This window comes from Astyanax mexicanus, chromosome 14 (genome assembly GCF_023375975.1).
Source record: "Astyanax mexicanus isolate ESR-SI-001 chromosome 14, AstMex3_surface, whole genome shotgun sequence".
Classification (NCBI taxonomy): domain Eukaryota; kingdom Metazoa; phylum Chordata; class Actinopteri; order Characiformes; family Acestrorhamphidae; genus Astyanax; species Astyanax mexicanus.
Genome location: NC_064421.1, coordinates 43,632,217 through 43,644,070, shown reverse-complemented (window position 1 = coordinate 43,644,070; position 11,854 = coordinate 43,632,217). Strand labels below are relative to the sequence as shown.

Below are 11,854 nucleotides of genomic sequence, written 5' to 3'. Positions count from 1 at the left end.
GGGACAGAACAGATGGCAAGAAAGGAGAACCATTAAAAGCTATATATACATGTTATCTGCTACCACCATCCCCTTTTTTTCTTTAAGAAAACATGCAAGAGTTTTTTTTTTGACAATTAATTAACATTTCAGTAGTGTCAATTAGTTGTTTCACAAAGTTAGTAATGTTTAAGTCAATCCCGATGCCTTTAGTCTCTCCCACATTGTAAGATATATGGTTGTGTAATTCAACAATGGCATCGACCGTACGGAAAGTTTATGTATGGTATTGCAACTAAAAAAATTGGATTGGTACGTCTCCAGTATAAAACTTTTCTTTCTGATGTTGTAGTGCCATTATATTTTACGCAGTGCGGAGGTTGCAGCCTATGCTAGAGCAACTAAGGGAAGACCTGCAACTGTATGACCTTCTTTCACGCCTCAGGCAGTACCCTACTATCTGCCAGCCCCTTTTGGTACCTGGGGAAGATGTAAAAGTAAGCAAAACAAGAATGACCATTTATTATGAATGCTTGCTATTTTATAATTAAAGCATGGTTATTTATATCTTGACGTGTTTTATAGGTCAGTGCAGAGTTTGTCATGGCATCCATTCGTCCTCAACTTGGTGGTAAAGGGAGTACGAGACATCAGATTGAGCTGGAGATTATCAACTTTCTTCAAGACTTCCTTTATGAAGCTGAAGGTATATAGTTTTGCAAAACAAACATCAAATGTAGATTGTATACACTTGAAAACCACTGACCAGCTGCCATGTGTAGTTAGAGATGCATCTCAATAAATTGGAAAAGTAAAGTAATAAATCATGGATACACCCAATTAGCAACTCTGAAAGGAAGCGGGGTTAAGGCAAATCCAGTAGGGAAATAAAAGAATCCTAACTGTTCACTAACAGGAGAAGCAAAACAGGCAACAAAAGAAGGCAAGGCAGACTGGTGGAGGGAAGGGTTAAGGAAAAACAAACTGTGCTATTTAGATAAATATGACTTATCAGTAGCAGGGAGCACTTATTCATTTGTACAATTTGTGGTTTTACTGTTTACTTTGTGATGAAAATGAATTGACTTACCAGTGCAAGCTTTACTAATGCCAACCTTCCACCTAACATTTTTCAAGTGATTTCAGTGCCAGGATAAAATCATGAGTCTTACTACAGTCGAGTTTCAGTCGCGCCATCTCAATCGTTCAGTGTAAGCTGGTTAGGATTGAAGGTTTTAGTCTTTTTATTGTCCTGGCATTCAGATAAAATCAACCGTGTTTATTAATATTATCGTAAGTCTTAAAAATTGGCTCATGAAAATAGTGATGTGAACAATGTTAACAACTAATAGGAGAGCTAGGGGAAGCTGCAAAGCAAGATTACCATACGTGACTATTTACAGAATATTTGAAAAAGAACACATTTTACAGTTAATATCGTCACTGTCCAATGAAAAACACTTATCTCCAAAACAGCAACTTTACAGAGGAGAGAAAAAACCTAGTAAACTTTCAATGGAAGTCAATGTAAAAAGAGTTTAATTTAGGTCATTTTGAAAAGTTGCTATTGGTCCGTTCATCAAGAAATTTTGGCACAGTGTAAGGGACAGTTTGTTCAAATTATATAGTAAACTAAAAATCAACAAAAATGGAGATAAGTGTTTTTCATAGGACAGCGACGATATATGGTTCTTACTTTAGTATGTACAGTATTTTAAACACAGGTAGCACTTCATGTGTAATGGACTTTAAAGTCACTATATTATTTTGCACAACTTTCTTATTGTGCAGTGTTATTTTGGTACAAACAAGTTCAATGAATGCACATTTTGCAAGAATGATGTAGCATTAATTCTATCTAAAATAAAGGCAAATGTATAGCAGCGAAACTGTGATTCTTTGCTATACAAGGTTGTAGCATGTGAGAGGGTGTGCGACTTTAGTCTGTTAGTCTTTTCAAAGTAGTCTAGTGTATGGACAGCCTAAGTCAGAGCATTTCTAGTTATTAACCTGAATTTGTAATGCTGAGCTAATAAAATGTGTTGTTTTTGTAGTTGAAGATCAGGGGCATGAAGAGGAAAAAGAGGGACCACATTCCATTACACCTGCCAGGTTTCTGCAGTGGGTTACAGGTCAAGGTCACACCCCCTTCTTCCTTCAGAAAAGAAGGACTTTGTTGTATCTGTCAAATTTAACCATGACTGCAATGCAGACTTTGGAATTCAGAACATCTGTTACCCTATTTTGTCAGCATGTGCCAACAGAATTGTGCTACCTGTAAGACACATTAAGTCCTATGACCAATTCAAAAGCATTCTACGGGAGGCTATTTATCTAGGCCAAGAGTTTAACATTGTGTAGTCAAATGCCTCTATATAAACCTAAATTACAACCTACATGTTTAGCACCTACTGTTATGTACTCTGGTTAAAGAGATATTTTTACATGTATGATCACCTTGTTTCAAGATCTTGCCATGTTTGAAAAGAAAGTCAAGTAGGCAAGTACTAACTGTTGTATGAAGTAACTTTTACAACTTTTAATAAAACATTTCAGCAATCTTAAAGATCTGTTATTTACAGGTGAAAAGTCATAAACCATGTCCATTTTTGGAATGGGTAAACACACTGAAGGACAATGCTGGACTAAGGTACATGATTAAGAACATAGTTCAACACAGCTAAATACACATCTCGACCATAGGACATAGGATGGTTTGGTAACCTCAAATCTTCGTTCGTATGCCTGACCGCATCCATCTCGCTGGCAATGTTGGAACCAATATCTTAATTTTCCTAGAAGTATATTTAAAATATGCAAATCTGTTAAAAAAAAAAAAAAAACATTGGGAGTGCTGAGGAATTGTCTAAATAGCGTATTTAAAAATATGGGCTTTTTGTCTTTATTTGATCAATATTATGACCACACAAAACTTGATCACTTGTAAAATGTGATGAAAAGAAATGCAAAAATATATTAGGACATTCTTACATATATTATAAAAGATACAAATCAACTACAGTTTATTAGGACACGTTTAGAGAGAATCTTGTAGGAGCTGACCTAGTACATTAGCTTGGATTGAACATTACCTTGGATTGAAGGTAAAACACCAGATTACACACCCTTTATTTTCAAGAATCATGTTTTTTGTTTCAGGTTCTGGGGACACTGATTTAACTCCATATTAGGAGCTGCAGCTGTTTGTGTGTGTGTGTGTGTGTGTGTGTGTGTGTGTGTGTGTGTGTGTGTGTGTGTGTGTGTACGTTTGTGAGAGAGATGGCGAGTTAGATTGCTGAGTGTACAATTTAGTGCATATTTTGAGATCTTTCTCTTTTATACTCAACAATAACAGCACTTTGATTACATTACTAAATAAACTCTTTAATACTTCACCTTTTCATATTAGTATAAGTTAAAAGTAACATAACTTAAAGGTTATTTGTTGTAATAAACATTAGCAGTAAATGATCTCTAATAATAATAATAATAATAATAATAATAATAATAATAATAATAATAATAATAATAAAAATAATAGACAAATCTTAAATAATACAATCAGAAAAATATGTAGTACATACTTTTATTTAACTAAAGTTTTTTAGACTAAAACTAGATTAAAATGTTGTTTGTTTTTATACTAAAGCTATACTAAAACTAAATCAAATCACCCATCAAAATTAATACAGTCTTTATACTGCTCTTAAATTGTTTGCATTTAACTATTAAAATAAAAATTTAAATACACAAGTTTACATTTGTCCTATACAGTGTGTCAGGCCTGAGCAACCGCGCCCCCCCTCCGGCACTCTCTGAGAGAGCACTATGCCCATATAAGGACATCCGCTCCTTCGGAGCACATACACACGGCTGCTCAGCCCTGATCACAGACTGGCTTCAGCTGCGGAGAGCAGCTTAAAAGCACGCTGCTCTCCTCCACTCTTCGCCGAGTATTGGTCACTATCATGGTCTGTGTTTCCCTGCGGTTCCAGCCTGTTAGCTGTCTTACAAAGCGTTCTCCCTGACGGTCCTGTCTTCCCGTTTCCCCCGGATTCCCCAGTATTTTCTGTTCTATTTTCTTATTTTGTTTATTTGCCCAGTTTTATTTTCTCAGTCTAGCCGTTTTTCTAAGGTCAGCTTAGTAGTTTTTTGTTCTCGTTTGTTAGCCTAGTTGTCCCGTTTCCCCCTTTGTACCGCGCTACGCGCTGGTCTTATTGTTTTGGCCACTTCCTGGTTTTATTGTTTTGGCTGTTTTTCGTTTTTCAGCATTTTCTTTACTTTGCCCAGTCCCATTTTATTTGTCAGTTTCTGAGTTTGTTTCTAGTTTTCCCGTATAGTTATTGTTGCATATTCATTGTTTTCATTTGTTTTCCATTTTTGAGTTTTATATTTTTCCTGTGTTTCTGAATAAACACAACTGCTTTGTATCCCATCCCAGCAGTGTCTCCCTTCTCTCTCTCTGCCTGATCCCGGTCAGGTATGACACAGTGTCAGGTTAATTGAGTTTTCGCAAAGAAATTACATCTAACCAGCTTTACAATTCCAGTTCTGCAATTAAAAATGAATACTTAATAAAACTTTGAACGTACTATATAAATCCAACTGTGCGAATAACAAATTTCAAATGTACTAGTCTCATAAATATATGTATCTCATTATTTCGGACGTCTCATATATATACTCACAACATCCCTTTACTTTATGACACTGACTTGATTAAATCAGTTTAGGGAGATCTGTGGACAATTTAGGCGTTTTCTGGAAGAGCATTCAATGAAAGATTTAGTGAAAGATTTATGTATAATGTCATTGTGTTTAATGGTGTTGCAGATAATAGCGCCATGAATGTTTTTGTGTTCCACTGCAACTGCCATTTATTGTTATCTTAATTTATTTAAATATTTATTTTTTGTTTAGTTTTTTTTTGTCTTATTATTATGCTGTGTAAATATATGTGGGATTTAGGTATGTGTATATACAGTCATATGAAAAAGTTTGGGCACCCCTATTAATTTTTAGTTGTAAATATTTGGGTGTTTGCAACAGCCATTTCAGTTTGATATATCTAATAACTGATGGACACAGTAATATTTCAGGATTGAAATGAGGTTTATTGTACTAACAGAAAATGTGCAATATGCATTAAACCAAAATTTGACTGGTGCAAAAGTATGGGCACCCTTATCATTTTATTGATTTGAATACTCCTAACTACTTTTTACTGACTTACTGAAGCACACCTCATTGTGCTTTGAACTTCATAGCCAGGTGTATCCAATAATGAGAAAAGGTATTTAAGGTGGCCAATTGCAATTTGTTCTCCTATTTGAATGTCCTCTGAAGAGTGGCATCATGGGCTCATCAAAACAACTCTCAAATGATCTAAAAACAAAGATTGTTCATCTTGTTGAACACGTTGTTGACCGATGCACAGTGACACCATCTGCAGCAAGATGATGCTGCAGCTCTTTGGAGGTGGTCTGTGTGTCCTTGACTGTTCTCACCATTCTTCTTCTCTGCCTTTCTGATATTTTTCTTGGCCTGCCACTTCTGGGCTTAACAAGAACTGTCCCTGTGGTCTTCCATTTCCTTACTATGTTCCTCACAGTGGAAACTGACAGGTTAAATCTCTGAGACAACTTTTTGTATCCTTCCCCTGAACAACTATGTTGAACAATCTTTGTTTTTAGACCATTTGAGAGTTGTTTTGATGAGCCCATGATGCCACTCTTCAGAGGAGATTCAAATAGGAGAACAACTTGCAATTGGCCACCTTAAATACCATTTCTCATGATTGGATACACCTGGCTATGAAGTTCAAAGCTCAATGAGGTTACCAAACCAATTTTGTGCTTCAGTAAGTCAGTAAAAAGTAGTTAGGAGTATTCAAATCAATAAAATGATAAGGGTGCTGAAGAGTAACTTTATTTTACCTTAAGTGTATTGACAAATATCTTTCAGTTATGATTACTTATCTTAGTATCTATAATTACATAATCATTGTGTGAAACCTTGTATTTTATATGCATTAACCAATACTCACCTTACATTTGATCATTTTTACTCACAGTGTATTTTACACGCATCTATATAGAAGATTAACCAATAATCACAATATATTCTTTACATATATAGTAAAACATTGTTTGATCAGGCATGTGACTAACACAGACTCTATTATATGACAAATTAACCCACATGATACATAAGGCATTTACTAACACATAGGGTCTATTGTATGGCGGTCTAACCACGCGCCACTAACACATTAACATATAACATATGAGATTTATTGTGAGACTCGTGTAGCTCATGCTTGAAGCATTTTGTTTACTGCATGACCCTAACTAACGGTCATCAACTCGACTGGTACACTCGGTACGAGACTACATTTCTACAGAGGAGGCTTTTAGATCAAAGCGGTCTTCTGTGTGTGGGGGAACCTGCAGCGGCTTCAAAGCGGGGGGTGACGCACACACACAGATAGTGCCACGATGTTCCATTCTGGAAGAACACAGTCAAGGCCAAACACTAGTGGTCCAGTCAGACACGTGAAACTTGAGTACTAACACGTGAAATTACGCATGCTAACATGAGATGATCTTAGCAACGCCTCATCAGCAGGTTTCACGTCATTTGGGGTATAAAACATGGAGTCAGATCAGAGGGGGGTCAGAACTTATACTGGGACGGCTGTTAGACGGTCTTTCATGTGTGGGTTCTCCTGAATATTCAGAACATAAGTTCAGTAGGGCAATAGAGTAATACACAGTGAAAATGGGGGACAGAGGTGAACAGGGGGAAAAGGCTTTTGTATGGGTAGATAGACATATATATATATATAAGAAAATATAAGGATATAAAAAACCTAACTATACAAGGTAAAGATCTATCTGTAAACGGAGCAGTGCAGTAGATATTACTAATGGTCATGTACCTATTACGTATTAATACAGATAGAAATAATTGACAAAAGATCGGGTTAATATATTGGGTTTCATGTTGAAAGTTGCGGGCTTTAAGAAGCGTGACTGGGACCATATGGAAAGCCTTCATTAGCGCGTGAGTGTTAGTTTAAAATAAATGAGTAGCTTAAAAGTGTGAACGGGGGTCCTTAGGTATAATCGAAGGCAGACCGGGAGCGGTATCTCGCGGGTGGGCGGCGACCCACTGCTTGTGTGCATTGCTTATTCACGTCTTGTCTGGGGTAAAATAAAACAAATAAAAAGGGGTATACATAGCAGTATAAACTATAAGTTTGAGGGAAGTGAGTCTGTGGCCAATAAGTGTGAGAGAGTATGCGTGTGTATTTGTGCTTATTCCAGGGACTGAGTGTGTCTGACTTTGTGATTGTGTATGTGCGACTGACAGAGAGAAAAAGAAAAGGGTCTACGAGTGTCTGTTACAGGGATTAAAAGTGTACCTGTGAGTGTGAAAGTGTGCGTGTCCAGTTTTCCTGTGAGAGAAACAGAAAATGTGTATCTTGTGTGGCGGAGAGAAAGAATGTGTGTGTGGCAGTGAGTGAGAAAGTGTCTGGCAGCGAATTAAAGAGTGTGTGTAAGACAGAGTGAGTGAAACAGAAGTGTGTGTGTATGTATTGGAGTGTGTGTTAAACTGTGTGAGAGCGGGGCTCCGGTGAGCAGTGTGATTGGTTGAGTGTACGAAATCTTGTGTGACAACGAAATAGGAATGGATGAGTCCCACTGCAGGGGAGGAGTCCAAGGTGAAGTAGGTGGAGTTGGTCCAGCCTATTGGTTTTAGACTGAGAGGTTGGTTTTATTTGTGAATTAACGCTTGTGAGACATCATAGAAAATAGAACATAAGTTCAGTAGGGCAATAGAGTAATACACAGTGAAAATGGGGGACAGAGGTGAACAGGGGGAAAAGGCTTTTGTATGGGTAGATATATATATATATATATATATATATATATATATATATAAGAAAATATAAGGATATAAAAAACCTAACTATACAAGGTAAAGATCTATCTGTAAACGGAGCAGTGCAGTAGATATTACTAATGGTCATAAATAATTAAATAATTAACAGAGTAAAGTAACTGATGTGACATAGAAATATAATATAATATAAATATGCATACGTTATAAGACAGTTCTAAAAAGAGAATGTGAAAATGTGAATACCCAATCATGAGTAAGGTATACTTTAATGTAAGCGAGGTTGGGGAAGTGTTAATATGAATAATTAAGTTGTTGAATAATGTCAGAGAGGTGTGTGACTGGATAAATAATTAGAGAATTTAGAGAATTTAGTAAAGGGATTATGGAGACAGAATTGATGAAAATAATTAGCTTAATTTTGGGTATTGGACTATATCTTGGGGGCCCTAACCTAACAGGGACATATGTCTAACTCTATATTCTATAAGCAAAGCTAATAATGAAAATAATGAAGGTGTGTGGCTGTGTCGGAATCGTTTCCTATTGCAGAAATACTAAGCAATTTGGATTGGCCATTTTTACAATGCTTTGTCGAAACTCAGCAGTACATTTTTTCCCCATATAGTTTCACTATTAATTACATTATATTATAATAATATTGTACAGAAGATGTATGCTAAACATTCCAAAATATACTATGCCATGCAGTACTGTTGTGTAAGATGTCCTCAGAGCAGGACAAATAAACATGGTTTATTCTTTGATTGTTAAATACTCAGTTCAATAAATAGAAAATGCTACATAGTGAATAGTGAATGAGTTAATGAGTGAGCCATTCCAAACACAGCTTTTTCTATCAGGTGATTTAGTTAATTATCTTACTATTCGTTTCTTATTCAGACTGATCTCAGTTCAGTCCTAGCTGAATGAGACTTATATAAGACAGATGTAAAATCTAATTTCTCTATGATCTCATGTCTCTCTCTCTCTATGCTGATATTTTGATTGTGTTAAGAGCATGAGTACATTTCAGACACCAATGAGGAAAGACCTTACTGATTTGAAAAGGAAACTCAGTATTGGATGTAATACAAGCTGTAGTGAATTGGGTCTTTCTCATTTTAAATAAGGGGAAATAAAATGTGTTTGAAAATGCAGCTCTCTGTTTTGCTTTACGGTATTAAATTAGACTAGAAAGAGATCTGGAAAACAGCATAAGTTTAGTTTTCATGCTTATACAATGCCACCTATAAAGCAAATGCATTCTGAAATTTTCTGGCTGTAGCATGAACAAAATCGGCTAAGCAATATAAAATTGTTTCATCTGCATAATGGTAAAGTTTGCAATCTGAGAAGCAGAGCCAGCAATATAATTTATGTATATATTAAATAAAACTGGACCAAAATTTAACCTTGTGGTACATCTGTGAGATACAGATGCCAAATCTGAATAATTATTCATTGACATGCACTCTTTTGGGTCTATTCCAGAGCAGTGACATCAAAGCAAATAATTTAAGCTAAATTCAGTGGGAGAGAAAGGGTGATACTGATGGTAATAAAGAAAATCTGTATACAATAATAACAAATAATAAACCATGGGTACTTGGTGCCTTGCATGGGCTTTCACGGTAAACATCAGAGTGTGAATTTATGACAGTATGACATACCTGGGGTTGCGTTCCCTAACTGTAACCTGCAGGAACACGCAATGAATACGGCAATGAATGTTGATAAAACAGTGCTGCTACGCTGTGTGTGGTTTAGTGTGATAGGCTGGTTAGCCAAAGACGGGTAAGATCCCAACGTACTACAACGGGACAACCTAAGACAGGCACAGTCTCGATCTGACCACCACATGCATTTCAAAAGACCACGGAGAAACATCTCTAAAACATCGTGGAAGGGAAGCGCAGCCCAGGCGAGAGTGAGTGGATGAATGAAGTGATGGGGTGTGTGTCAGTGGAGGCCTGGGCAGGGTAGACCAGCCCAATGGACAGTCAGAGGGTGAAGCAATTTTGCGTTAAGTTCTCTGAAACATAAATCCTGTTTCAGAAAAAGGGGGTGATGTAAATAGATAATCATTATTACCACCATTATTTGCCCAATAATTATTTTATACTTTTTATCTTTTTTAAACCTATTACCTTTTTCATCCCTCACCACTATTACTAAAAATTTTGACCAATCATTATTTTATACATAAAGAGCATTGTTCAACTTTTAGTTTATTTATGTATCTATTTATTTTTAACTTTTGGTTTTAAAACAACCACTATGCAGATGAGCAATTACTTTCAGCAATATTGTAAAAGTTTTAGCTTTTAAGACACACTCAATCCTAATTTTAAAATATGAAATGTAGACACTTTAGAATTCACAAAATTAAACTTTCACTATTCAACATGTAAGCCATTTTTTTGAACAAGAGGAACAATGTGTGAGGCTTGATAAATTGTTTAAGGAAATAGATGTATTGTTGATAATTGTGAAAAGCAATCTGCTTGGCATTGTATATGCATAAATACATATTGAACATATTGATCAGTAAATGAAACGCATTGTTCGGATTTTATTTGCTATAATAACAAGAACAAAGCAAAGCATAAAATTGTTTATTGATATTGCTAATATTATTGTCTGTAATGGAACGATTGATACAGAGAAATTTAATCACGTTCCACTTCTCCCAATTCTTAAAGCACTAAATAAAATCAACTAAATCTAGAAATCAAGGCTTTATAAAAGTCTTGGGAACTGAATAAAGTCAGAAATATAATTACTTAATACATAGCACACCTCAGAAAACAAAGTGGCAGGTAAAATAATATAGCCACAAGCGGTAACCCAAGAAAGCCCAATACATCAATATGGAACCATTCCTGAGACAGAAGCCACATTATGTGTAGTTTGTTTGAGTTTAAAACTTTGGGCCCTGATATTGTATAAATCAGTGTGGAGATGAATGGGAGAATAGAGCAGCTGATCATTAAAACTTTGCATGGAGCAATAATAATAAACATGATTAAGATATATTTCCAAATGTTTGTTCCTTATTTATTATCTATATAGTATTATCAATACAATATTAGAAGATATGCAGGAAGCATTCAGTGGGAGGTTTAACAGCAGGTGTGTGTAAAGCAGCAGTTTTGTGCTGTGAAGCAGTAAAATATGGTCTGTGCAATGATGCTGCAGAGTTGAGATGTGTTCTTTGGCTTTGGTAGTGTTTGTGAGAGTGGAAGTGTTTGAGTTTGTGAGTGTACGCATGCATGAGAAATAGTGTGTGTCTAGTGGTAAACTGGGTGGTGAACATTGGTTTGTAAAAGCTAATTTGGATATAAGAGATTAGTTATAGCCACGGGGAAGCAGTTACACTAAAAGGGAAAGGGATGTGAACAAAAGTAAGGTAAAAGCCAGTAATTAATGGTGCTGACAATTAAATGTATTAATTTAAAATTGAAAATTACTAAATGTTACGGATTGAACGCACATTTGACAGTAAAGATCATGATTGAGTATAACTGAAAATCAGGACAACTGAAGAAGGTAAGAAAACAAAAATTGGGCTGAAATCTGTGCACAGACAAAATTTAAATATGAAATAATTAACTTCCAAGGGGAAATTAGAGCTCCAGTTAAGTGTGATAAATGTATTTTAACCATGTATTTTAACTTGCAGGAAGGAGACACGGAGGACCCCTTAAAAGACTTACAAAATGAATAGAGAACCTTAAACATGATTATAATGAATATAAAAGTCTCGTTTCAGATCTGTTTACACAGGGGGAGAAGGAGAACGTGGTGCAAAGGTGGACCAGTCCAGACACAGAGTGAGGGTTACTCCGCCATTGCGCACGAAAGGGGAACGAGCATGGCTGGATTGAGCCATTCCAGGTGACTGAGAGAACAACGTACGCAGATCAACTGATAGGCGAGGGTTCGACAGCTGTGCAGCAACAGAGAT

General features: G+C 36.0%; 1 long non-coding RNA gene across 1 annotated transcript; it reads left to right on the top strand.

The window, feature by feature from the left end:
- Positions 1-6,996: 6,996 nt before the first annotated feature.
- On the top strand, positions 6,997-8,077 carry LOC125781035 (uncharacterized). The gene is made up of 2 exons (XR_007424086.1): positions 6,997-7,714; positions 7,816-8,077. It is a non-coding gene; the product is annotated as an uncharacterized LOC125781035 (long non-coding RNA).
- Positions 8,078-11,854: the final 3,777 nt, after the last annotated feature.